General features: G+C 38.8%; 1 long non-coding RNA gene across 1 annotated transcript; it reads right to left on the reverse strand.

The window, feature by feature from the left end:
- Positions 1-21,602: 21,602 nt before the first annotated feature.
- LOC147302199 (uncharacterized) lies at positions 21,603-26,584 on the reverse strand. The gene is made up of 4 exons (XR_015127074.1): positions 26,470-26,584; positions 26,256-26,354; positions 22,136-22,231; positions 21,603-22,060 (listed from the first exon to the last, which is right to left on the reverse strand). It is a non-coding gene; the product is annotated as an uncharacterized LOC147302199 (long non-coding RNA).
- Between the last annotated feature and the right edge of the window lie 950 nt (positions 26,585-27,534).

The raw sequence follows: 27,534 nt of genomic DNA on the forward strand, positions 1-27,534 counted from the left end.
CATGACAACAACGAAAAAATAAAAGCTGACATTTCCTTTTCTTTTCTTATTTCCAGCCAAGGAACTCTTCTTCATTCTCCCCCTGTTCTACAGCTCAGTGCATCAGGTTGGAGGGCGTCTATCTTTTATTAAAGATTTCTCTGGCAGCACTGTCTTCTCCACATACCAAATTAATCCACAACCACACTTTGCATTCTGCCCATGTTTCGCCGATACATGCAGCAGCATAACTGAAGAAATACAGCAAAATGACACAGTTTATACTGTGACCTGTGCATATTTTTACTCTAATTGGCTTGTGGACAAATGGTGTCAGAAGAAAATCACAGATTTTTGATTAAAAAAAAAAAAAAAGTAAAACAGTTAAAGTAGATTTTTTTTTGGTAAAAAGTCTTAAGCTACATCTCATTTCTAGATATCTTTCTAGGAAAATAGCTTCAGTGATTTATTGAAATGTGATAAAACAGTATTTAAGACAATAACAGAGTTTGTACATTTCTAATAAGCTTAAAAGTCGATATTTGGTGTGACCACCTTTATTATTCAGCCCAGTCTGAACTCTCTTAGGGAGCTTTGTTGTCATTTCTATAAGTAGTCTTCAGGAATAGTTCTCCAGGCTTCTTGAAGGACATTCAAAGCTCTTCTTTGGATGTTTCTTCCTTTTGTTCTGTTCTCTGTCAACATGATCCCACACTGCTTCAATAATGTTGAGGTCTGGACTCTGGGGAGGCCAATCCATGACTGATAGTGTTGTACTGTGTGTTTTTCTATCCAGGTATGATTTTTAATGCTAATAACCTGTGTGTGTGTGTGTGTGTGTGTGTGTGTGTGTGTGTGTGTGTGTGTGTGTGTGTGTGTGTGTGTGTGTGTGTGACAGAGAGAGAGAGAGAGAGACCAACTTTAGGGCAGCATCTCATTGTTGGAAAAACATATAATATATTTAGACTGGTTGACTGGCATAGACCCTCTGTGTGTCTCTCTCTCTGTGCATTTGTGTATACATATTTGATTTTATGTGTAATTGTTGGCTGTTCCTTCTTGTTTTTTTAATTTATTTTTATTTCTTTTTTTTCCACATGTGAACAACAATTAGTTTTGAGGGAACTTAACCATATTCTGTTTTTTTTTTCATCTTGTCATTTAACTTTTCCAATATTTCTACTTCAGTTATTGCTATTCTGCTCAATCATAGTATTTGTTCTAAATCATTGTTATTATGCTATATTGTAGTATTTCTGCTAAATCATTGTATTTCTACTATATTATATTTTTCTTTCTAAATATAGCATTTCTGCTATATAATTGTATTTCTGCCAAATTATAATATTTGTGCTAAAACATAGTCTTAATTTAAAATTACAATATTCATAGGTCATCACAGTGTCTCTGGTAAATCACAATATTTCTGCTATGTTGTACTATTTTTCTAAATCATAGTGTTTCTGTAATGTTTAAGTATTTTTGGCTAAATATATTCTTTCTGTTATCTTATACTATTTCTCCTAAATTCTTGTATTTTTGAGAAGTTATCATGTTTCTGGTAAGTTACAATATTTCTGCTAAGTTCTGCTATGCTATTGTATTTCTGCCAAGTATTATGTTTCCTCTAAGATATTGCAGTTCTGCTAAATTATTACATTTTAGCAATGTTCCTTTGCTTCTGCAAAGTTTTTACAATTTCTGCAACTTTTCAGCTTTTTCAGCTACTTTTTGCATACAGCTTCAGCTTTAAGCATCCACACTGCATTTTCGCAGGAAATGCAAATTTTTCTAGTTTTAGTTACTTTTGCCTTACTATCAGCTCTCCTTTGACCTCTGACATTAACTAGATAATTTCTTCCAGAAAAATGCCACTCGGTGGAGATTTTCTCTTTTCTGAGTGGATAAGACGTTTCTTAGATACTAAGACCACCCCGTGTGACCTCAACAACCATGCCAGATTTCAAGTCACTTAAAGCCACCTTTCTTCCACATTCTGATGCTTGGTTTGAACTTAAACAGGTCATCTTGGCCATGTTTACATGTCTACATGCACTGAGTTGCTGCCATGTGATTTGGTGATTAAATATTTTCATTAATGAGCAACCAAACAGGTGTACCTAATGAAATTGCTTTTGAGTGTAGATATTCAATCAATCAATCAATCAATCTTTATTTATAAAGCACTTTTCATACAAAAAAAAAAAATGTAGCACAAAGTGCTTTACATAGTTAAAAGCAGCCCACCCCACCCCCCAACTCACTCCCCACACTCTCATTAACATAAATGATGTGAATACACACATATCCCCCCCCCCACACACACACACACACATACACACACGCGCACACTTAAAGAGTAAAAATTGGGCTGGGTTCGCATGAGCCAAGTGAGGAAACACTATAACAGGGAGCCGTCTGCACCGGGAGCCGGTCACAGACCGCAGCCTCCAGGCTGGGCACACAGCAGGAGGGAGGCCAAGGAGCCCCCCAGCCAGGCTGAGAGGACCCCCAGAGACCCAGCAGCCACAGTCGATCACAGCCCTGGTGCAGAGAGCGCCCTCTGAGGAAACACTGGAGATATGACACAATAGGATATATACAGGGTAAAATGATAAAATAAATAAGAACAGGATACAATATAAATATAAATAGAGTAAGAAGATTAAAAAATGAATAAGAATAAAATCAACAAATATTAGGTAAAGTCTAAATTAATAATAGAATAACAGGATAGAATAAATAAGCATAAAATAAATAAACGCTAAGTAAAAGCTAAATTAAAAAGGTGGGTCTTGAGCCTGTTCTTAAAAACATGTACGTTCTCTGCAGCCCTGAGCTCCTCCGGCAGGCTGTTCCACAGACGAGGACCATACCACTGAAAAGCTGCCTCTCCGTGAGTATGTGTCCTGACTTTAGGGACAATTAAAAGGCCAGCACCAGAGGACCTCAGGGTCCGCGAGGGTTCGTATGGTAAAAGCAGATCTGAGAGATAAGAAGCCCCAAGACCATTAAGACATTTAAAAACCAATAAAAGAACTTTAAAATCGATCCTGAAACACACGGGGAGCCAATGCAGCGATTCTAAAACCGGTGTAATGTGGGCCCGCCCTCTGGTCTTCGTCAGCACACAAGCTGCCGAGTTTTGCAAAAGTTGTAAAGTTGAAATATTCTTCTTAGGAAGACCAGAGAGCAGGGCATTACAGTAATCAATGCGACTGGTAATAAAAGCATGCATCAGCATCTCCGTGTTGGCCCGAGAGAGAATAGGGCGGACTCTGGCTATATTTTTTAGATGATAAAATCCAATTTTGGTTACATGTTTAACATGTGGGATAAAACCAAGCTCAGAGTCAAAAATAACACCCAGGTTTTTCACTTGTAGCGAAGGACATAGTGAAAATGCCTGTAATTTAGACAAGAGTTTCTCTCTCTGAGCCTCAGGACCGACGATTAAAACTTCAGTTTTGTCCTGGTTAAGCTGTAAAAAGTTTTCTGCCATCCAAGATCGTATATCTAAGATACAGTTAAAAAGGGCATCCATTGGTCTGGTGTCATCAGGAGACACGGAGATGTACAGCTGCGTGTCATCAGCGTAACTGTGGAAGTTCACTCCATGCCTCCTGATGACACTGCCGAGAGGGAGCATATACAAATTAAACAGTACAGGGCCTAGAACTGACCCTTGAGGCACACCACATGTCATTCTATGGATCTTAGAGGAGCATGTATCCATACTCACCATAAAAGTTCTGTCAGAGAGATAGGAAGTGAACCAGTTATGTACAGCACCAGAGAGGCCCACCATGTGTTTCAGTCTGTTTAAAAGAATAGCGTGGTCTACTGTATCAAAGGCTGCGCTTAGATCCAGTAGCACCAGGACTGAGAGCTTTTGGGAGTCCCAGTTACATCTAAGATCATTTAAAACCTTTAGGAGAGCCGTCTCTGTGCTGTGGTTCACCCTAATGTTAATGTCAATATTAGATATTGATATAATTAGACTTATGAACAAATTCTAGATTCACATACAAGTCTGTGAAATTGTGCTATTAAACAGAGCAGGAGTGGTTATTGACATTTAGTTGGTCATGTTGAACAGTAAATGAAGACAGCGTACACAAAACAACTGCAAAACCTAAGAACAAAAAATGCTGGCAATGCTGGTTTAGGTTTGACTTTGGCCTAAAATAATGCACTATTGACATGCCTACTTTATAGATATATGTATTTACAGATGTATTTGACAGAATAGGGTAACTTAAAAAACACAGGACAGATTTAAAGGGTCAAACATCAACGTGAATGAAGGTTGCTCTGAAATCTGTGAGTTTTTTGGATAGTTGTTAACATGTGCCTCTGCCTCACTGTGTTGATTAGGGATGGGTATCGTTTAGGTTTTATCCGATACCGGTGCCAAATCGGTACTTTTGAAACGGTGCCGGTGCTCAAACGGTGCTCAAACCGGTGCTTAAAGAATGGAGAACACAAAATTGGTCCAAAAACCTCTCATGTTCAGCTGTTTTTTGTAAAAATATAACAATGTTAGCCTTTTCTGCAGCTATGGGGCATATATGGTATCACTCTTGGCTGGAAGCAGTGCTTAAACAATGGAAAAAACACAAACTTTGTCCTAAACCTCTCATGTTTAACTGTTTTCCACTTTTTCTTTGGTCATTTTAGCCTTTTTAGCCAGGGTGAAGGGAGTATCTGCCATCAAACAAGAAGACAGCCGCATGTAGCTATGATGATGTTTGCTAGTTCACCTTACATGCATTAATGTAATAACGTGGTTAGCCTACTCAACGTAAATTAGCTACTCACGCAGAGAAGAACGGCTGCTGCTGCATCATCATCCGTCATCATTTCTGCTACACTGGCAGGGCTAGGGGCCAGGACTCTCCTCTTCGTGTTTTTGGGGGATGTTGCATAACAGGCAACCCACCCGCAGTAGATGTGCTCGGTGTGAGGTCTCGCAGCAAGCTATCAAATACGGCGCATTTCTGGGCTTTTAAAAAAAACGCTATGCGTCGCCAGGTGTTTCATCGGATTTGAGGAGTTACCTCCTTTGACAGTATCACAGTATCAGCTTAAAGCACTTGTTGCAGGCTGCTGAGTTTGCATATTTTGCTATGAAGTACAGCCAGACTTTTGACCGCTTCGCCTTGGACATTTTTAATCTGTAGCTCTGCTCTAACAGAACATACGTACCTGGCCCCGCCTACTATCCTCGGAAACGTAAAATGATTGGCTAGAATCTAAAGTGTATCACAGCTCAGGAAAAAAAAGCACCGAAATAAAGCACCGAAATGTGCGCTGCTTTTCGGTCTGGTTACTACCGTTTATGTCAGAACCGGTGCCATCATGGCACCGGACACCGGTACCCATCCCTAGTGTTGATTAGACATACAAGTGCACCGTGATTCACAAAAAAACCCTTTTTTCTCTTTCATTGCAACAGTGCTGCAATGACCAAAATGCAGCCAGAGGCCAGATATGACAAACGGAACTTGTGAGCAAGTAGGGGAGATTACACTGGTTTCTAAACTCTCCATGGGGACAACGTTAAGCAGATCCAATGGATGAAGTAATTCAATTTGAGCCCCTGAATAATAGCATCATTTGCAATAGAATTAGCATCTGCCACTATCAATCAGCATGGCAAAAGACTAACACAAGCTGCACCCACCAAGGACACAGGCTTTCTGTAAAATTCACCTCCTTTATTAAGTTAACTTGGCATGAGTCACCTGACATAACAGAAGCAATGTGCAAGAATTTATGTGGATTTAAAAAGATGAATGTGTTTTTCAGACTTTTGTATGTATGTATGTATATACATTTTTAGAATTGATGTTGGTTGTTGTTTAAGTTGTGTATAAAACCCCGAAGCCTCAGCCTATGATTGCATGAAGCCCTGAGCTGTAAATTTAGAATAAAAGAAACACGGGCCTAATGCTGGGGGGTCCCAAGTAGCATGCTTCGGTACTCTTTGGCCAGTGCTTGGTGTGTCCACTACTAAAGACTGAATTATAGTTTGGGCCAGGCACAAAGACAAGCTGAGCTACAGTCCTGGAAGATAAGCTGATCTCACTGCAAGCCCATTTCAGCCAGTGCCTAAGGTACTCTTTCACACTTTCAATGGATAAATCTCTTATATGGTTGTTAAGCTGTTTTAGCCTGCCCATATATTTACTGTGGATATGCAAGCCACTTTGAAACGCATCTCCAAGTCTGTACTTGTGACATTCCTGGGTCTGTTGACCCAGCGTTTTGAGTTTTAGTTTATTTGGATGTTATGTTTAAGTTCTTTAGGGTAGCTAAGTTAATTTGTTTATTAGTTTCTCTTTGTGTTTTCTACCCCTGTATTTAAGTTTCCCTCTCCCTGTCAAGTTTATATTGCCTTGTCTACGTCTCATGTTTCCTGTTTTATTTTGAAGGTCAGTGTCCTATGTCAGTGTAGTCAGCTTTAGGTCGGCCCCCCGAACTAATGAACTGTGGACTTTTGTGCCGTCACCCTTCGGGTCGGCCCCCTGAAAGGTTTAAGAACTGTCTCCTGAGCTTCAGTGCCTTTCATAGACTTTTGTTTTGCACTTTTTTGTTAGACTTTTGCTCTGGCTTTGGTCAGTTTCAGAAAATTCTTCTTTTTAACTTTGTACTTTTTCTAACATTTTTAACAATCTATCAATTATTTTTAAACTTTATTGAGTATTTAATGCTCACATTCCCACACTAGCTGCAAAGAGGTGCGACAGCTTTGACTTTATTCTGCTGCATGTTCTGCAAATGACACACTGACACATGGAAGGACACACAGTACAGTGAGATGACCAAAGTTTAGCTGGATTGACACAGACAAATTCTAATCAGTGCAAAATACTTTTAGACTTCTGCTTTCTTGGTTTCATTGGTTGACTCTCTTGTCATGATGTGTTGTAAATCTGACTTTCCTAATGGCCTGTGCATAGATGCTGGTTTTCAAATCATCTGGCTTGACAGCTAAATAACAGTGTGGGTTTATCGTCGGTATTTATTGTGTAAAATTTGGTTTTTCTTTAAAGCAGTGCACCACTGTGGAAGAGTATGTGTGCAGACTATGAAGCTGAAACTTATTTTTGTGGACTATAATGACAAATTAAACCAGAATTAAATCTGATCTAGAAATATGTAGATCCATATGCTGTGGCGACCTCTTGGGAAATATGGGTCTAGTTAAAAGTACCTTCAGTTTATATGGATCTTTTTCATATGGGTGTGTAGTGTACTGCATTCACCTCGTGACTTCTTCCATTTTTTCTTGGTAATTTTGAACATAATTAGCAAAACAAGAAGAAAAAAGAATTAAAATGCACATTTCCACCTGAGATTTATCAGTATATAATTAATTTACATATATTATTTATGACAGGGAAGTGCAAAAACAAAAAAATGGTGGCGGTCACTGTCCTGGGTGCTTTATTTGTTTCTGGGTTTTTTTGTTTTTTTTCAACAATAAATTATGATGGGTCATTAAACATTTCCTATTTTCCAAATTAACCTTATCAAAAATAGTCAGTAATTACTGTCAGCAATGCCAACATCAGTTACACATGCCGCATAAATGAATCATTTAGCTCTTGATTCATTTTATTGCTGCGACTAATTATATACATACAGAAAAAGTAAAAAGTAGATAAACATGTCAAATTAAAAAGTGTTGGCACCCACTAACCTGAGAATACACATTTCTTCCTACTGAGTGATGGTTGATTGTTGAAGGGTTTTGCTGACCGATCTCTAGGCCTGTGTGACTGTGGGCAAACTCATTAAACCTGACGAATTTAAACTCTAAGATATTAATTACTAACCATGCTTTCTACTCCCATAACTCTTAAATCCCTAACAATTTACCTCCAACCCATCCCGTTGGGTTTGCCTTGGCAAGCATTGGTGTCTTATTCAGCACATCATTTCATGCTGCTTTTTTAATGGTTGCTTTGTGGAAAAGGGTTGTAGTAACAGTCCTGACATTGATGTTGTCAGTGACTGTCTTTGGTAATACTGTAGACCACCATGTTTTGGAGGCAGAGCCAAAGGTCTGCCTTGGAAGAGGGGTTTTTGCTCAGTTGTCATTGGCTAGAAGGAAATGAGTCACGTGACAACAGTGAGCCCCAAATACTTTATTCATTTGTCTTGATCAAGAATAAACTTTAAAGTCAGTACAGGAGAACAAACTTACACAGCAGTCAGCTCAGTATTAATTACTCCACTGACTGTGCTGTCACTTTCAAGCAACGATGGCCCATTTTTCCTACAGTGCTTCCATGATCTGTTTCACATGCCTCTGTGAGTGTCACGGTTTGCCGGGGCAAGCCGTGTGGAATATGAATTAGGACCCAAAATGCGGCAGCTCTGGTGCAGATGAGTGTTTGACAACCGAAAATACAAACAGCAATGGTGTGGGTACCATGAAACAGGAAAACCTAAACTGGGTAGAACTAATAACACAAACCAGAAACGAGGATGCAGGGAGGTCCGGGGGAAATACATACGGGAAGACGCAGGGAGACCGAGGGGAAACAACACAGACGAACCAGCGATTACTAAGACAGAAAATACAACTTAAATAAACTCAGAACACAGGGAGATTACACACAGGTGGGAGACACAGCTGGGAGTGATTAACATGACGAGACCAGGGAGGCAAACTGAAAACACTCACATAAGACGCAGACCTTCACAATAAAACAGGAACACACAGGGGGGAACAGGGTAAACACCAATTAGAGGAGAACAGAACCAAAATCTCGAAGAGAAAACACAAAACGCTGGGTCAAAAGGACCCAGGATCATGACAGTGAGGATGCTATCATCTGTTCAGCATTTTTAGAGGGTTGAGTTTCCTGTCCCTCGGGCGAAGTCTCAATGTGATTTCAGCTAAATTGAAAATTCCTCACCCGGCTCTATAAATTGGTACCCTTTCAGTGGTAAAAATTGGACAAATTAGATGGTGCTGGCTGCATTCAAAAAAGCAGGAGACATGTTTCTTTGTACAGAACTTATTTCATTGCGGAGAATGCAGAGTTGACAGACGTCGCTGCACAAGGCCATTATTAGTGTCACTTGCCAAGAGAATGTACTGCTGAGCATTGAAAGCTTGTGTTTTCTCTGCTTGCCTTTGAATTAAATAAAAACTAAAAGCAAGTAACCCACGCTCTGGTTTTTGTCTGAGCCATTGAGATTTCACATTTTTCTCAGCATACTAACTCTCAAAATGACTTTGTAAACTGGACCAAATTGCTGGACAACTGGTTATAAAATCTTAGTGCTGGAGCAAAGATGGTTATTTGTAATTTCTAATTTAATAAAGGAAGAAATAAGACAAAGGAGGGGAGATGAGAAATGCTGGTGCACACCTTTTCTGTCTGAGCTCAAGTATTGTTTGCTGTGAAGTGTCACAATGTGATTTTCTGAGGCTTAACATCTTCTTTGATCTATTATCAGTAGCTTTTATAGCTGCTACAAAGAGAAGCCGCACAGCGCCTTTTAAAAAAATCTACTGCACTGTCAGAAATGAAGTGAAAATCAAGACATGCTTGGGGAAAAAAAAGGGTTTCATATTCTTCTTCTTTTGTGCAGTTGCTGTCACAAGACAGGACTGTGCTTGCCTGTGTGAGGGCATCCATTAAGGGCAGGCTGTGTTGTCTTATTCTCTGAAGAAAAGACAGTGTTGTGCAGAAGCTTGCTGTGAGATGACCGGGTCAACCTTATCACTGACCGAAGCTGGCAAAACGTCAAAACATCCCCCTGCAATCCGCTTAGGAGAAGGAGGATCAGCACTTGTAAAATGACTGGCACTGCCTTTAGCAAGGTTTTTTAGGACTCAGCAAAAGGCAGCTTACTAAAAACAACTGATGTTCAAAGGAGTTAATCAGCCCTGACAGAGGTTTGAAGATTTCTAAATTCATTAACTGTTTTCAGTAGAGTACACGTAGAAAGTTTCCACTTTCTGTAAAAAAATTTCTAAAAGCTAAAATTGCGAGCAAATTCAAAAATGGACAGATTGTGGAGCCCAGTGGGGAGTCCAAAGGCTTGTTGAGTGGTCTATCTAACGGTGACCTCTTCTTGACTGGCCTCTTGTGTCAAAGGAAAAAAAAAATGCTTACAAAGTGCCTCATGGCTAAAACTTCTCCAGCCTTGTATGAATAATTCAGAGTTTTCTGGGAGTGAAATAGTAAAATACTTCTTTCTTGCTTTTACCTCATCATTTTGTTCCACCTGCCAGTCAAAACTCATCCTGGCTGACACCTTTTCAGCCTTTTGCTATGGCACGAATTAGATCAACCATGAACAGAGGCATGGCTAAATAAAAAAAGTACAGCCTCTGGGTGAAACACTTGCCAGGTCTCTTGGAGAGCGATCTGACAATGAGGCTTCCAAATCCAGAGGGCTGTTATTTATTTATTTGCTGAGGACGTACGCAGACTATGTGAACAGGAGAAGCTCTTAGCTTTGTATTTCAATTTGTGGTAATACAGATTGGACAATTTGCTGTCACAGAACAACATGTTGAGTTGGTTGTCTGAAAGAGTTCTGCTCCTTTTCACCTTTGAGGTGTTTGAATAGTTTATTTTCTTTCATGTTTAGAGCTCCTTCAATAGGAATCCTTGCTGAATACATATTTCATATTTCTGATATTATGGAGGAAAAAGAAGTCCTTCATACTCATAAATGAAAAGATCAAAGAAACTTTTCATTCATTCATTCAAATGAAAGACAAAAGATGGGCAGGCCTCACACTGAGGCACTAATCACAGGGGTGTAACATGCATGTGTTCACAGTGAGCCTGACGAAGCAAAACAAAAGAGACACATGACAATCTGTTTCTGTGCTGATTGTCAACAAAGCTGTGCCGTGTTGTTCCCCAAAGTCTTCCCTCTAGTTGCACTGCTTACTGATGACTCCCTGGAGTGCAAAGTTTGGTCTGTGTTACTCTGGAGCAATATGGCTCGTGGCAAAAAACACTGCAAGTGTTACAAGCTGGGGTTTGGGTACAAAAAATGAGCTTGTGTAACTAAATACCAAAATCCCATCAAAATCAAATTAGTCAAATCTGAAAATAGACATAATTAAAAAAGCACCACAAAGTAAAGTGATCTCGTTCCTTTCATCATACAGACAGCTATTTCCATCCATCCTTTATATTGCCATGTCGTAGCCACAGTCTGCCATTGTTGCTGAAAGCTGCACTTGTTTCATATTCATTGGAAACTATAGCTGTCTATTTTATGGGAGTGGCAATTTCCCTTTAACAGGAGTGGTTTGTGGATGTACATTGTAGAAACTGATAGGAGACAGCATGTGAGGTAAGCTGCTACTTGTAGAAAAACTAACACAAAAACCGTCCACGTTTTGATAATGCAAATTGAAGGCAATTGTGTGTTAATGAATAATTAGCTACAACAAACTCAAGGCTCAAGGACCTGCACTTTTTTAAACCTCCCAAATACTCCAAGTAGTTATATCAACCTCCCATTGCATAAACCACTCTGAGGAGTTAATAGGACTCAAGCTAATTGCTTGAACATGGATACTTGTTGAATGTTATTTCATTAATGTTTTAGCTGCATTTCAGTGGCAGCTTAAAAATGTCTGTGACCCTAATGTTCAGGTCTGTTGCCTACACCCTTAAAGGGGTTTATTTGACTTTTGTAAATGTTTTATTAAAATTGAATTCGTTTTTGTGGGCTGATAAATAAATCTTTTGTCAGAGTCCTTGAGTTATTTCAGAACTCGTTTTGGCCAACAGAGAAGAACTGGTTACCTCCATAATTCTGATATGAAATGACTTGCTGTGCAAAAGCTGCTAGAAATGTTGTTTATGCATAAATATGTTATGGTCTGAGTCTTGTCTGTCTGGGTGGGTTATATCCTGTAGTACTTCAGCTCAGAGGATTCAAGAGCTTTCATAATCCAGCAATGATTTTGTGACAGTAGCAGACTGATTAGTATGCTAGTGGCACAGCTTCAGGGACGGTAATGTAGGTTTTAGTCAGTTATCCAACCACTTTGGTCCAGGCTGAAATTTCCCAGCAACTATTAATGTTTTTGTTTTTTTTAAATGTCCTTTAATAGCTGCCTTTCTTGAGATGTACTAGAGATATTTAAGCGAACATCAGAATGAACTGTTGCACTTTGTTGATTGTCTGAATTGCAATCTAGTCCCACCATTATGTAAGAATTTCATTTTGTGTAATGCGATAACAGCAGTCATTTGTTTCCACTGTATTAAAAACCATAGTACAGAAGTGTTCCTGAAACAAAGCAGCTCACAGGAGTGGGAGCAAAAAGGTTTAAGAGAAGTCATAAACAAACAGAAGCAGAAAGCTAGAGTTCAGCACTCATCTTAGACTAAATTTGAATCCTACTTTTACTCATTGTTTGCTTTCTCAAATCATATTAAGTATAACTGGATCCTCAACATATCCGAAAGCTCAGTTTTTGAGGCTTAAAAAAAGAAAAAGAAAACAAAAAAACAAAATGATTAAAAAACAAACTATTTATGAGTTCCTTTTTTGTAGGTTACTGTACTTAACTATTCACTGGTTAGTGCTAATTAGAAAAAGGCAGTAAGCTAACATACGAAACTAAGATAATAAAAGAAGTATAAATTATTCTTACTATGTGCCCATAGTCATTTTTTCCCCATATTTCCATACAAAACTTTTATGGTGAACATGCTTAACATTAAGTAGCACTAACGTGCTAAACATCAACACCTTAGCAAAAAAGGTTTTGAGCAAGTAAAGACAAAACAAGGAGATACAAGTGCTACCTTTCTCCAAATAATGTTGCACTGATCAGATAGCAAACTATTTGCTGAATCATTATTTGCTGGTCTGGAGCATTCAAGTTTGTGTTAGCTCAATGCCACAAGCTTCCCAGGAATGAGAAATTCAGTTTAAAGTCAGACTGTATAATACTCACAGGAGTGAATCCCAGAGTTACATCTCAGGATCTACAGGCTTCAGTTAGGATGTTAAAAGTTAAAATTCATGACAGTACATTTAGAAAAAGACAGAACAATTGTGGCTTGTATTTAAAAAGTTCTCTGGAGAAAATCTCATCTCTCTGAAAATGCTTTGGTTTCCAAAGTTGCATTTGAACAAATCAGAAGATAAAGGGGACAACACCAAAGTGGAGAAAACACCTCAAACCAACTGTGAAGCACGGTGGTGATCTGGGCTTTTTGCACTCACAGGACCTCGACACTTTGCATTCGTTGAATTTACCATGAACTCCTCTGTACACCAAAGTCATTTAGAGTCAAATGTGAGGCTGTTTGTCAAATAACTAAATCTTGGCTGAAACTAAATCATTGAGCAGGACAATGATCTCAAGCACAGCAGCAAATCTACAACAGAATAGCTGAAAAAAAAAGGATCAAAGTGTTGCAACAGCCCAGTCAAAGTCTAGACCTCAACCTGACTGAAATGCTGTGCATAAATGAATGATCGGAAACCTCACTGAACTGAAGGAACACTGGGAAGAGAAAAAGAATGTGCGACAAAGGCTCCACAGTGATATGAGAGGCCGATAAAGTCTTACAGAAAACCATTACTTCCAGTTATTGCTGCTAAAAGTGGTTCTACTAGCTGCTGAGTGGAGCATACTTAGTTTTTCAAATGACTATATCATAATAGGTTTCATTTAAACATATTCTGAAACAAATTCGCATCTATACAAATATAGATATAAATTTGTAAGGGCTTAATATAGAATGTGTCCATATTTTGGCATTTATTCCCTAAGATGCAAAATGTATTCAGTACATTTCAGCGTACTGCTTTTAGCAGATGACTTTGCCCAGTGTAAAAAGTGCTTGCTTTTTCTTGGATGTTCATATTATTCAGAAAAATTCCAATTTTGCATTTGTAACAGGAAAATTGAAATTGGTAATTATGGTAGCTCTAATAGGACTGCTGTGGCCAAAGTGCAGGTACACAGAGTTGCTAGCATGGCTGCAGACTCTCTTATTTTCTGTGCTTTATCTATAAAACTCTCTGAGGACATGCCTGTACGAACCAGCTGTAGCACAGAATGACAAATCAGTGTTAATACAAAAAGTATTTACTGTGGCAGGTGTTCTTGTTGTCTTTTCAGCAAGCCGTTTTTTTTTTCTTTTCTGTGTGAGGAAAATCTTCAAACATGACTCAAAGGAAGATGTAAAAAGCAGATCAGCACTAATATCATATTTCTCTGCCTCTAAATAAAAGCTTGAAAGCAGTTCTCAGCCACAGTGCAGAGATACTTGGATGACGCTTTCTTGTAAAATGAGGTTTGTAATTACCAGTGTCGCTGTGCCCTGGGGCACAAATGACACGCTAATTATAAATAATTGGAGCTATGCAGATTGAATAACTTGGCAAAAACAAGTGCCCTTGTTTATAGTAACAATATGAGAGTCAACCGTCCATCTCATTACATTGCCAGTCAACTTGGGGAAATTGGCCAGGTATTGTGGAACCTGTGATGGTGTGCAAATGCATTTTCATTACCAGTTTTGACCTGTGCAGACTGGGGTCATGGATGAGCACCGTTGTGATTTGGTGCTTTTTGCTCAAGGACATTGAAGCATCATGTTTGTTAAAAAGAGTAATCAAACTCCGCTTTCCTGCACAACCTTGATTAGCTACGTTGTTTATTTTCTCTCAGCATTTTTTTTAAATATTAAATGGAAAAAAGCTCTAGATAATGCGTGTTTTAAATCCAAAATGTGAGTTTGGCTTTAAGTTAGAGCTGCAGGTAAATGTCAAAACACCAGATTAATATTAAAACTACTCTCTAAAAAGAAATCGGCACATTTCACATCTGAATCAAAATAAATGCCCATATGCATTTATTTTGGCACTTATGGGAGTGAAAGGAAATCCATCTGTAGCAGAATTAATGTGTTATTTTTGTAATCTTAGCCTAGATTTGCGAACATGAGCACCAGAGCCAAGAAATCATCAAAAGGAAAAAACTGGAGCTCCTCTTCTGTGCTGTCAGAGGAAGGAAGGCAGACCAACTTTTGTGGATACAGTGAATTCGCCAGAGGAGATCTTACAGGGATGCAAGCACACTTTCTGTCTTAAAAAAAGAAGAGGTGGTGGTATAATTAAAGAAAGCTCATTTGAATGAGAAGAGTTCAAAACATTCAGGGGGTTCATAAAGTCAATCTGTGACTCATCGGCTCTCATGGATGAAGCTCAGATTTTTCTTTTTTCCAAGGAAAAGAATGCAGATTCAGCTTTGCAAAACAGAAGCTTTTTTCACAGGTCAAATAACAGAAAATTAAAAAAGACATCTGAGTTTTTGGGCCATGCTGATGTTTCTCCCTTTGAAGGATATCGTTGAGCTGTTACATAATTGATTCTGAGTGTTTCCTATATTAAAAAATGCCATCCTTTGTAAGTGGCGCAACTTTGAGAGCATCAAACCTTATTTTCAAATCAGTGTTAAAGTTCATTATTCCCAACTGTACCATCATATGATCATTATAAGGTGTATATAATATATGCTCGCCAGACACTTTATTGGGTATGCCTTGCTAGTACTGGGTTGGACCCCTATTTTTGCCATCAAAGCTGCTTTAATACTTCATGGCACAGATTCAACAAGGTGCTGGAAACATTCCTCAGAGATTTTGTTCCATATTGATATGACAGCATCTCAAAGTTTTGCAGATTCGTCTGCTGCACATCCAGCATGAGAATCTCCTGTTCCACCACATTCCAAGGGTGCTTCTTTGGATTAAGATCATGTGACTGTGGAGGACATGAGACCACAGTAAAAGGTTCAAGAAAGCCGTTTGAGATGATCTGAGCTTGGTGACGTGGCGATCCCCTGGAGTCAGAAGATGGGTACATCTACTAAGGGTCCCACAATGTGTCAAGAAAATATCACCCACACCATTACACCACCACCATCAGCCTGAAGCACAGTTTCACGTTGTTGGGGTTTTTTTTTTACACCAGATTCTCGCCCTACTATCTGATTGTTGTAGGAGAAATTAGAGACATCACCCCAGGCATCACCTTTCCAATTGTCTGTTATCACATTTTGCTGAGCCCATGTGATGCTCTTCTGTATTCCTTGGTTGTAATGAATGGTTATTTTAGTTACTGTTGCTGTCCTATCAGCTCTTGTCTGACCTTTGGCATCAACGAGGTATTTTCCTCCAGAATCACACTGGTATTTTCCCTTTTTCCAGAAAATTCCAATACATTTGCAGTTTCTGGAATAGAAATTTCTGTCAGATCCAGCCCATCTGTCACTAACAACCATGCAACCTTCAAATCTCTTACATAACCTTTTTTCCCCACTGTAGGATTGTGATTGTATGTTAAACTTGGACTTGATTTATCAGAGAATGTGTAACAGTATAAAGGAAATGTTTTCAGAAACCTGTGACTTTCATTCAGTGCACACTATGTGTCTTCCTTTAAGATATGTGTTAATCGTATGTTCCTACATCTAAAACTTAAATCACATTAAAGTTAATTATACCGACTCAGAAAAGTGGGTTGTTTCTTATCTCATGAAAAGCTGACTTTTTGGAGTTGCATGCATAGCTAAACAGGACTTTTTGACCTTGTAGGCACAGCACCCTTTGAATGATTAGTTGCCTGAAGTTATGTTAAAAGCATTTAAGTTCATTTATAAAAAAGCTTACACTTTTTACTGAGTTTCATTAATTGCTTACAAGTTGTCTCATGTGGTAGTCTCTATTCTCCAGGCTGGTGCCGTCTGTGGTTTGTGAAGTCCCTGAAAACTTAGAGCCATTAGTATTTTTCTAATTTAAATATTCATGACTAAACAAGCAAGAAAGTTAAAGGTCGCAAGCAAAACTTTTTTGGCATAGGTGTTATTTATCAGACTTTAGCACTCACCTCATAATCTACCTTACTAGGACTGTGTGATTCTGATTAGATCATATTTCACGGCTCTTGCTGGCTTGATCCTGGCTGATATATTAGCTGGCAGTTATTATCAGCTGATATTGGCTTATAACAGATATATTGCAATGCATTGCAGAATGATATGATAATGAGGCAAAGTGGCTCCACAGGCATTTAAATACTCTGTTCAGTATCAACAACATAAGCACATAACTAACACTGCAGTGGGCCTCATTCACAAAGTGTATATGGACAAAACTGTGCATAAAAAGTATGAATTTTTCTCACAGCTGTGAGAAAATTTGTTCAGTGTTTGTGAACAACTTTAGGACTTTCTCAGACCATTTAGTATTATATTATTGGATGTTATCACTTAGCCTACACTCCAAAGTTTGTCCATTAACACATATTGCATTGAGTCTCATCTTGAGCTGACAGATCAAGTGCTCCTTGCCCTCCATCTTCGTTTTCTACTTTTTCTTATGGTCTTTGTCTTTTTTCATATCAAATTTGACTTTTTTCCCCCCGCGGTGGCTGTTTCAGGTTAAATGATTTTCAGCAAGGCCATTATTTCACCCTGAGCCACACTTTACAAAAATGCATTGATAGACAGCTTGAGTCTTCTTCCAGATCTTGGTTAAATATTGACACAACCTAATAACTTCTATTTATGTACAGTTGTTTACACTGATGATCTTGGAGTCTGAAATTCTCTCATTCTTAGATCTTCAGTTTCTTGAACTTTCCTATTCCCAGTATTAGTCAATCCAGTGAGCGATGTCTAATAAATCCTTTTTACACTGAAAAGAGAAACTACCAGTTTTATTCAGTCATGATCACATTAGAAGTTATTAGGCCTTGTTAAGTTAAGACAATAAAGACATTGTAGATCATTTCAGCACCACTTATTAAAAGATTTAGGTGATCATATGTATAGATTTGGGCCTGCATGAATAATTGTGCACCCAATTCTTGTTTTTAAAATCATTAAAGATGTATGCTGTACAATCATTCAACCTTGGAGAAAGACCAGTTTAAATGAATCATTAAAAGGCTAAAATGACCATGATAGTCATGCCCATCACAAGTGTATGTATGATTATTTCAAGTCTACATCTATGCAGTCCATGTTTTGCTTCAGTACTTCAATACTTGGACTAAACTTCAAAGTGAAAACATTCTGCATATTTATATGAATATATACTTTTTATAGAGATTAAAAGGAGCCTAAACAGCAAACTCACAATTTTATCTAAAGAGTTGTTATTCATCTTTCAGTCTTTTATGGTTATTCTTTAACTGGCCTGCACTGTGTTCATCATATAGGCAGATTATTTTAATTATTAGTTGTAAAAGGAATGTTAAATTGCTGGATCCTCATGTTCACTGGTTGTACACGTAATCTCCGGACTTTCAGACGACATTGATACATATTAGCTTTTACTGCAATGACACCTCTGCCCTCTTTTTCCAACCACCAACCTTTTTTTGTGACAGCTCATATTAAGAACAGGCCACAATGATATGCAACAATGTCAGAGGTATTTCATCTGTATCCTAATTAAATGTGATCTAATATGCTGCCAGGTGGGATTTGATATTTGAACCTGTGTATAACTCTTCTTACCCTTCTACTAGGGATACCCCCCTCACATAAAATTGCCTGGGGGGATTATAGCAATCATTCATTAATAATTTGCCCAGATACACCCAATCCTAGCCTACATCTATGAATAGCACAGCTTTGCCTGGCAGTCCTGCTGTCCTTTTTTGGTGACATTTATAAAAGTTTCATTGCAGCAATATAAAACATTACATGTCACGCTCTCATGAATCATTTGTGTCATGGATCATTGCTTCAGAGCCAGTCCAGCGCGTTAACGGGGAGGACGTTAATAGAAAGCAAGTCTCCGTCTTCAGCGAGGGCCTGTTTCCATTTGTGACACACACACACCAAGTGGAAAAGCTGATAAAATGGGCAATATGTCTTGTAGAATTAGTGTGTTTAAAATTAATGGTCATGATTTGCTTGCGTGTTCCTCTGTGGCTATGAAATCTAACAATTTACAGGGTCCAAATGAGAACAAATATTCTGCAAATGTGGCCACGTGTGTGGAATTTCTTTTTCCTTTTTTGATGGATTTCTAGTTTTCACAGAAAAAGAAAAGGTTATACGAGGTTATGCGGGAGAATGGGGTTCAAAGTTCAGAAAAAGAAGAAATGTCCTCTCAGTTTGAACCTCAGAGGGAACTGACTGTTTAATGGGGCACGTTTGGAAAATGAGTAAGACTCGCATTTGGTTTTTTTTGCAATAACAAACGGCACATTATTGATAGTTTCATTGTTTATTCAATGCATTTCTTGAATGCCAAATAAACAACTTGAAATATTCTAATGTAAAATAATATTAAGGTTCCATTTGTAAATCCAAACAGCCTCTAGCCACAGACAGATTATGAGACAAAGGCACTCCCCCACCCTTCTCGCTTTTGTTCCCACATCCACTGTTTTGCGGTCATTTTTGCATCACTTTGTGTTTGTTATTTGTTTTTTTATTTTGCTCCCTTTTTGCATTTCTTTGAGAACTACTTTGTCTTTTAAATAGTTACATGGTAATGGTAACAGCTTTGTCTTTAACATCTTTGAATGATTATTTTAAATTCATTTTCAGGTTGTTGTTGGTCTCTTTGTGCTTGTTTTTGCTACTTTGTCCTTCTCTTTTGCAGTGTTTTGCCTGACTATGATTTTTTTTACATATCTCTGTAATTTTTCTAGCCTTTGTAGTTGTTTCGCATGTATTTGTAGTTCATTTTGGTCTCTTGTGGCAATTTAGCATACTTTTGTGCTTATTGTGGTTTTCTTTTGACTTTTTTGTTGTGTTGAACTTGTTTGTGGTTATTTTCTGGCTTATGGAGATAAATTCCTCATGTTTTACATAACTGTTTTGCATTTTTTAAATTATAGTTCTTTTTTTTTTTTTTTTGAGGGGGGGGGGGGTTGCCATTTGGTGACTCTTTGTGGTTGTTTTATATATTTTGTTTTATACTGTTTGTGGTCTACATAGCTTGTAGTTTTTGGCCTCTAGTCATTTTAGATTTCATGATTGTTCTTTATTGTCATTGTTATTACTTTAGGGTCATTTGTATGTATGTTGTATTTTTTTAGTTTTGTGATTGCTTTTGTCTGTTTTTGGTCATTTCTGCCTCTTTCTGGTCTCTTTGTGGGCCTGCTTCTTGCATCCAATGGGCCTTCACATACCCTATGACTTACCACTTGCTTTTCTTAGAGGACCTCAGGGCTCTGCAAATCAGCAATATCGCCCCCTTGTTCACTACTATTTTGTAGTACATCATTCACATTGGAGCCTTGAATGATGCTTTGTCATCATTCAAAACCACATTTTGTTTTTAATCAAATGTGACAAGAGAACACAAAAAACAAATACAGTGATGGGTAAAATGATACTCAAGGCTCTAACCCTTCATACAGCAGCTGCAGTATTTAAGTATTGGATTTGTTAGCACTTAAATGAAAGAAAATTACATCAAATCGGTTAGCTTGAAAAGTCCAAGTTTCACTAATCTAAAGATAAAACTTTATACTCTCTTGTTACTTCAACAGAGTAACAAGACAGTAACATGAGCATGTAAATGGCAGCCTACCATGTATTAAAAAAATCACCATCAGCTGTGAATTCCCTCAATGCTGAACTTTATCCTCTTCAGTTCTGTCTGATCTGTATCAGCCTCTCCGTGGAACTTAAGGCCTGTGAGGAAAACATTTAAGGGGAAACTATGAGATTCCATTTAGATTGTTGGCCTCCGAACTGCATCCCCCGTGCCTTTATTACCCGAATGTAATGGAGTGAACTTTACACGCAATTGCTTTTCCATTTGAGTGTTTGATGATCTAAAATGCATTGACGTAGGATTAACTTCAGCATGTAATTACATGAAAAGCAGCTCATTCTCATTTATTTCCCATGGTCCCAGGTGAAATAAGCATGGCTACATTTTTATTTTCTCCTATAGAGTGAATTCATTTGAGACACTGCTGCTGGTGCAGTGTATTTTTTTTTTTATTTAGTTGGAAAGGAATGTGATTGGGGAAGACTGAATGATACTGAATCTAAGGATGGTAACAAAAAATAGACTTGCTGAGAAAAAAAAGTTAAAAAATCGAGTTATTTCATTTGAACAGGAGTTGGCATCACTGCAGTCTCCCAGGAATAGTGTCCTGTTCATGTATGGTCAGAAAAAGCAAAAAACCCCTTAAAACTGTAAATAATCATGATCTGAGTTAATATGATTCACTGTACTCGACCTCTGCTGCGTTTGTTCACTGTAAAAAAACAAAAAATGTTGCAAAAAATTAAAAACTCAAGGCACTGCATTTATGTTTTTAGGTTCTGATGGATAACTTATAATTTCAAGTTTAGGAGAAAAGTTGCTTCAACTAATGTTTTTGTGTTTACAAGATTAATAACTGCTTTTTCTTAACTCATATTTTATTGTTTCAGCAATGTAATTCCTAAAGTTTACACAACATATTTTTTTTGTTTTGCCAAATTCCTTAAGTTTAGAAAAAGTATCCTTTATAGTTTTCATAAGGTGCTCCCTGTTGTATTAATGAAGGTTTACACAATGTTGATTTTCAAATAACTTTATTGTGTTCAAACACAACTGCCCATTGACAATGTTTTGAGATGAGCCATTTTTAACATACTGAAAACATTCAGCCACAAAGTCTTTTTCCAAAAACAAAACAAAAATGTCACATTTTTGTAATAAGTGTTACTCATCCAATTTTAAAGGTGTGGTATTGTCAGACAGAATATCAAACCTATCTTGATTGATAGTCACTAACAAACAGATTCAAAACATCGGATGGCAGGATGTGAACTCTTCTATCTGGTTTCCATACAGCAAACAAATGTGTACTTGAGTTCTTTGGGAAACTCCATGTTGAGCCCATAAAGTAGGCCAAACAGGTAGGCAAAGGCAGTGGGAAGGTCTGGCAGATCATCAAGAATAATGTCCTCTTCGAAAACAATGGCAGTGTTGACCCCTGTGGACTGCGAGTTGGGTCCTACGCAGTCCTCCAGAACAGTGAGGATGCCCACTTTAACACCTTGGGTTGCCCTCTCAACTGGATCTGTATCCTATGCAAAATTAACAACAGTACATATAAGTCTCTGTAAACCAAAACTGAAGATTGAGTAGATTTGCATACTCACCAGACATGTTAAGAAGAGTTTGGTCTCGTTGTCACGAACAAATATCGGTAACCCTTCCAAACTGATGGTTCATCGATGCTGGACTATGTTTGAGACCTAAAACATGGAAATCAAATAAGACTCAGTCTCATTTATAAACCTACCATTTTGTTTTTAAAACAAAATTGTGTTGTTAAAAAAAGTGTTGTTGCTAAAAATACAGCCTTAAGAAAGAAGATGTTAAAATTAGTTATTCCAGATAATTTCTCATGGTTTTGTCAGATTTCTTTTAAGTAATTTTGATACACAACCAATGTAGCACACTTATGACAACATTTATAACAAAAAGTGGCACGAGTGGGATGAGAGTTGAACTGTCCGTCATGACCTGCCATCTGCCAAACACACAGCGCTGCTTGTTAGCTTATAATCCCATTCAGGAGGACACACTTTTTGAAAACTAACAATTTTTATATCAATTTGGGAACTTCAGGTTCATGCACAAGTTTTGCAAACAAAGTTATTTGGTACTATTTACCTAAAAATGCAGCCAAGGCCTTAGGCGTTTTTTATATAACCATTTAAATCTATTTACAGAACAATCAGGTGTTCTGCATCAAATAAGAAGGCATACAAAGTATTTGTGCCAGTCACAAAAAATAGTTTGTGTTCAGTATAAGACAGAAGAGAACAGCACAGGCCTAAACCCTGCAGGTCTGACAAAAGGAGGTGTATCACTCCTGTTTTCCATATGGGAACAGCGTTTACACTGGAATCTGCCTTTGATGGCTTTTTTGGAGCAAATGTGACATTCAGCTGCATAAGTGACACACAATACAAAACAATAACTACACAACACACTAACTCTAGCCTCCAAACACGCTAAACACAGCAATGTGGGATACTGTTTGTCCGTGATTTACACAGGGGGAACAAATTGTGGCAGGATAAGCCTGATATTATTTGTATCCCACTATAACTTCGTTGTATAAGGAGCTAACATCTCAAAAACTTCAGGAGTAGTTAGTCATTATAAGAAGTGTTTGTAAACTAAAAATCAACAACGTGGGATACTGTTTGTCCGTGATTTGGAAAGTCCAACGTGTGCTCCCGACGCAGGGGAAACTAATTCTGTCGGGGATACCTAGTTTGGCATGACACCGGCGCGTCCGTCGACCCCAGAGGGTTAAAGTCTGTTTGATATGACTCTTGCAGACTCTAGTCTGCCTTCGTATTTAAAATACCCCCATATTTACTGCTCTGCTGCTTGTGCTCTGTACCTGCTTCTCTGATCTTCCTCTCCCTCCTGTTTGTGTGTTTGGTGGAGCTTGCTGGCCGTGAGGACTCCACCATCCCATTCACACAGAAACTAAACCACATATTTTATTGGCTAAATATGATTTGAACAAATTAAACGACATGGCAGCGTGCGCCCCCGAAATTAGTTTTTTTTTTAAAGCACCGGGGGTTTGCCACCCATGGTCGTCAGTCATGAGCGAGCTAGTTGGTATACGTATGATTTCTATACATTTTACATCAGATAAAAACTTTGGTTGTAAGATTCAAATAATTATTTAATAAAAGTTAGACATTTTAAATGAGAATAAGCAAGAAAAGTATTTCTTTGTCCCCTCCTTTCCCTGTTAATGCCCTACATGGACCCCTGGCAACACTTTGCTAGACCCGCCCCTGCACAGTTACCAGCTGTCAGCTACTTAGAAAAGGATCCTGGTGTTATTTGTCTCTCAGAAACAGTTCATAACTTCCCTTCAACTCATTCATGTCACCTAAAAGGTAAACCTGTTTCTCCATCACAGCTCTGATGATTCAGTAAAGACATCTCCTGGTTTCATCTTCATGTTTCCCTCTCACCACATATCCAAACTGATATCATGACCAGCAGCTTTACAGCTGTGGCTCCAGCAAACATCAGCTGATACTAGAAATTAATATGAAATAACTTCTAACAACAGCTGATCAAGCTTAAAAGTGCTGCTGTTGTTTACCGTGACATCCGCTGGTTTCCTCTTTCTGGCGCAAAGTGGGCGATAAACAAACAAGAGAGAAAAGCCGATCAGCTGATCATTGATCAGTTTCATGATTGAAGTGGCAACAGGAGAGAGAGAATGAGAGAAGAAGAGGCAGCTGTGCAGCGTAAACACAGAATAACTCCAGCTTTGTGTCTTTTTCCATTGTAGCTGAAGTCCGGGACAAACTGTGTTCCTTTTCAGCTCAAACGTGTAATATTGTCTCTGAATATGGGACGATTCAGTTTTTTACGGGACGGTTGGCAACTCTACTAACTAACCTTATGAATAAAATAAAGTTCACTATCAGTAACATCATAGCACCCACCCAGCTGTATAGAAACTCTGTCATAGTAGCTAGTACGCAGTACGAGATATTCTAACTGTGAAAAGTCAGCACAACGAAAATAAACTACACCTAAACTACACCAGTTTCAGAGCTCATCACAGCACAGAAACAGCTTTAGTGAAGGTTACAAATGATCTTCTTATGGCCTCTGACAGTGGACTCATCTCTGTGCTTGTCCTGCTAGACCTTAGTGCAGCGTTCGATACTGTCGACCATAATATCCTATTAGAGCGATTAGAACATGCTGTAGGTATTACAGGTACTTCACTGCAGTGGTTTGTATCATATCTATCTAATAGACTCCAATTTGTGCATGTAAATGGAGAGTCCTCTTCACACACTGAGGTTAATTATGGAGTTCCACAGGGTTCAGTGCTAGGACCAATTCTATTTACATTATACATGCTTCCCCTAGGCAGCATCATTAGAAGACATAGCATACATTTTCACTGCTATGCAGATGACACCCAGCTCTATCTGTCCATGAAGCCAGATAACACACACCAATTAGTTAAACTGCAGGAATTTCTTAAAGACATAAAGACCTGGATGGCCGCTAACTTTCTGCTTCTTAATTCAGATAAAACTGAGGTTATTGTACTCGGCCCTGAAAAGCCTAGAAATATGGTATCTAAGCAGATTCTTACTCTGGATGGCATTACCTTGGCCTCCAGTAACGCTGTGAGGAACCTTGGAGTCATTTTTGACGAGGACATGTCCTTCAATGCACATATTAAACAAATATGTAAGACTGCGTTCTTCCATTTGCGCAACATCTCTAAAATTAGAAATATCCTGTCTCAGAGTGACGCTGAAAAACTAGTTCATGCATTTATTACTTCCAGGCTGGACTACTGTAATTCATTATTATCAGGATGTCCAAAAAACTCACTGAAAAGCCTTCAGCTAATCCAAAATGCTGCAGCAAGAGTACTGACAGGGACTAGAAAGAGAGAGCATATTTCTCCTGTTTTTGCTTCCCTTCATTGGCTTCCTGTTAAATCCAGAATTGAATTCAAAATCCTGCTCCTCACATACAAGGTCTTAAATAATCAGGCCCCATCTTATCTTAATGACCTTGTAGTACCATATCACCCTATTAGAGCACTTCGCTCTCGCTCTGCAGGCCTACTTGTTGTTCATAGAGTATTTAAAAGTAGAATGGGAGGGAGAGCCTTCAGTTTTCAGGCCCCTCTTCTGTGGAACCAGCTTCCAGTTTGGATTCAGGAGACAGACACTATCTCTACTTTCAAGATTAGGCTTAAAACTTTCCTTTTTGCTAAAGCATATAGTTAGGGCTGGATCAGGTGACCCTGAATCCTCCCTTAGTTATGCTGCAATAGACATAGGCTGCGGGGGGATTCCCATGATGCATTGAGTTTTTCCTTTCCAGTCACCTTTCTCACTCACTATGTATTAACAGACCTCTCTGCATTGAATCATATCTGTTATTAACCTCTGTCTCTTTTCCACAGCATGTCTTTTATCCTGTCTTCCTTCTCTCACCCCAACCGGTCGCAGCAGATGGCCCCGCCCCTCCCTGAGCCTGGTTCTGCCGGAGGTTTCTTCCTGTTAAAAGGGAGTTTTTCCTTCCCACTGTCGCCAAAGTGCTTGCTCATATGATTGTTGGGTTTTTCTCTGTATCTATAAAGCGCCTTGAGGCGACTTATGTTGTGATTTGGCGCTATATAAATAAAATTGAATTGAATTGAATTAAACTTGGTCTATTTCTGACCCAGATAGACTGCAGGTCATAACTTCTTACCTGAAGTTCAGTTCACCTGACACTTGGGCCGGCGGCCTCCTCGGGTCTCTCCTCCTCCTGCCTCCCCTTCCCTCATCCACCTGCTGGCCTCTGTGGAAGCTCCGCCATAGCCACCACCAAACAACTGAGTTATTTTTACACATTGGCCAATATCTGGCATATCCACCAACTCACATTGTTCATGCCGTTACAAAAAAAAAAATCATCGGCCCACCTGGCAAATGCCCGGTATGCCTGATGGCCAGTCCAGCTATGAATGAGCGGTAGTTTTCTGTGAAGAGATCTTGTTGATGTCAAAGGTCAGCGGAGAATGGCCAAACTGCTTCGAGCTGAATGTAAGGTAACGGGAAATCGAATAGGCTTGTTACAAACAAGGTAGGCATAAGAGCATCTCTGAACACAGCAGCACAAGATCACACTGAGCACCACTCTTGTCAGCTAAGAACAGTAATCTGATGTTATAATTTACACAACTCACCAAAAGATTGGAAAGAGCAATTTCAGCAAAAAAGCATTTAGTATACCTTTTTGAGGTATACCTCAACTATGAGAGACAAAATAAGAAAAAACATCCAGAAAATTACATTGTCTGGTTTTTAACCCTTTAAAGCCGGTCGGAGCGGGGATGCTCCATTTTGCTTAACTATTTTTAATTCCAGGTAGCACTGCAACCACGTAAGCTAGCGCAATAATTTTTTTTGCTCCTCTAAACACAAGTAGAGTAGAGTTTTTACCAAAAAGTTCTATTTTGGTTTCATCTGACCATATGACATTCTCCCAATTCTCTTCTGGATCATCCAAATACTCTCTAGCAAACTTCAGATGAGCCCGGACATGTACTAACTTAAATCCTGCAGTGCTAGGCGTGTCCCCCTGCTTGAGTCCCTGGCGGCATAGTGTGTTACTGATGGTAGTCTTTGTTGCTTTGGTCCCAGCTCTCTGCAGGTCATTCACTAGGTCCCCCGTGTGGTTCTGGGATTTTTGCTCACTGTTGTTGTGATCATTTTGACCCCACAGGGTGAGATTTTAGCATGGAGCCCCAGATCAATGGAGATTTGCATCTACAGTTTTGTTTTTGGTGTCCCCCAGCGTGTGGGGCTAGATGGCGCTAACGCATTAACGAGCTAAACGCGCTAATGATTTGACGCCGTGCAGCCCTACGCATGGGGCAGGCCGCGATAACTCGCTAACGGAGATTTACCGCATTAATGCGGTTATGCCGTTAACGTCATTTTAATGACTCAAACTCAATATTAGTGACAGCACTAATATTATTTTG

This window comes from Aulonocara sp. 'chitande type north' Nkhata Bay, linkage group LG23 (assembly GCF_057382095.1).
Source record: "Aulonocara sp. 'chitande type north' Nkhata Bay isolate Kocher_YH1m ecotype deep benthic linkage group LG23, A_spYH_male_GT1.1, whole genome shotgun sequence".
Classification (NCBI taxonomy): Eukaryota; Metazoa; Chordata; class Actinopteri; order Cichliformes; family Cichlidae; genus Aulonocara; species Aulonocara sp. 'chitande type north' Nkhata Bay.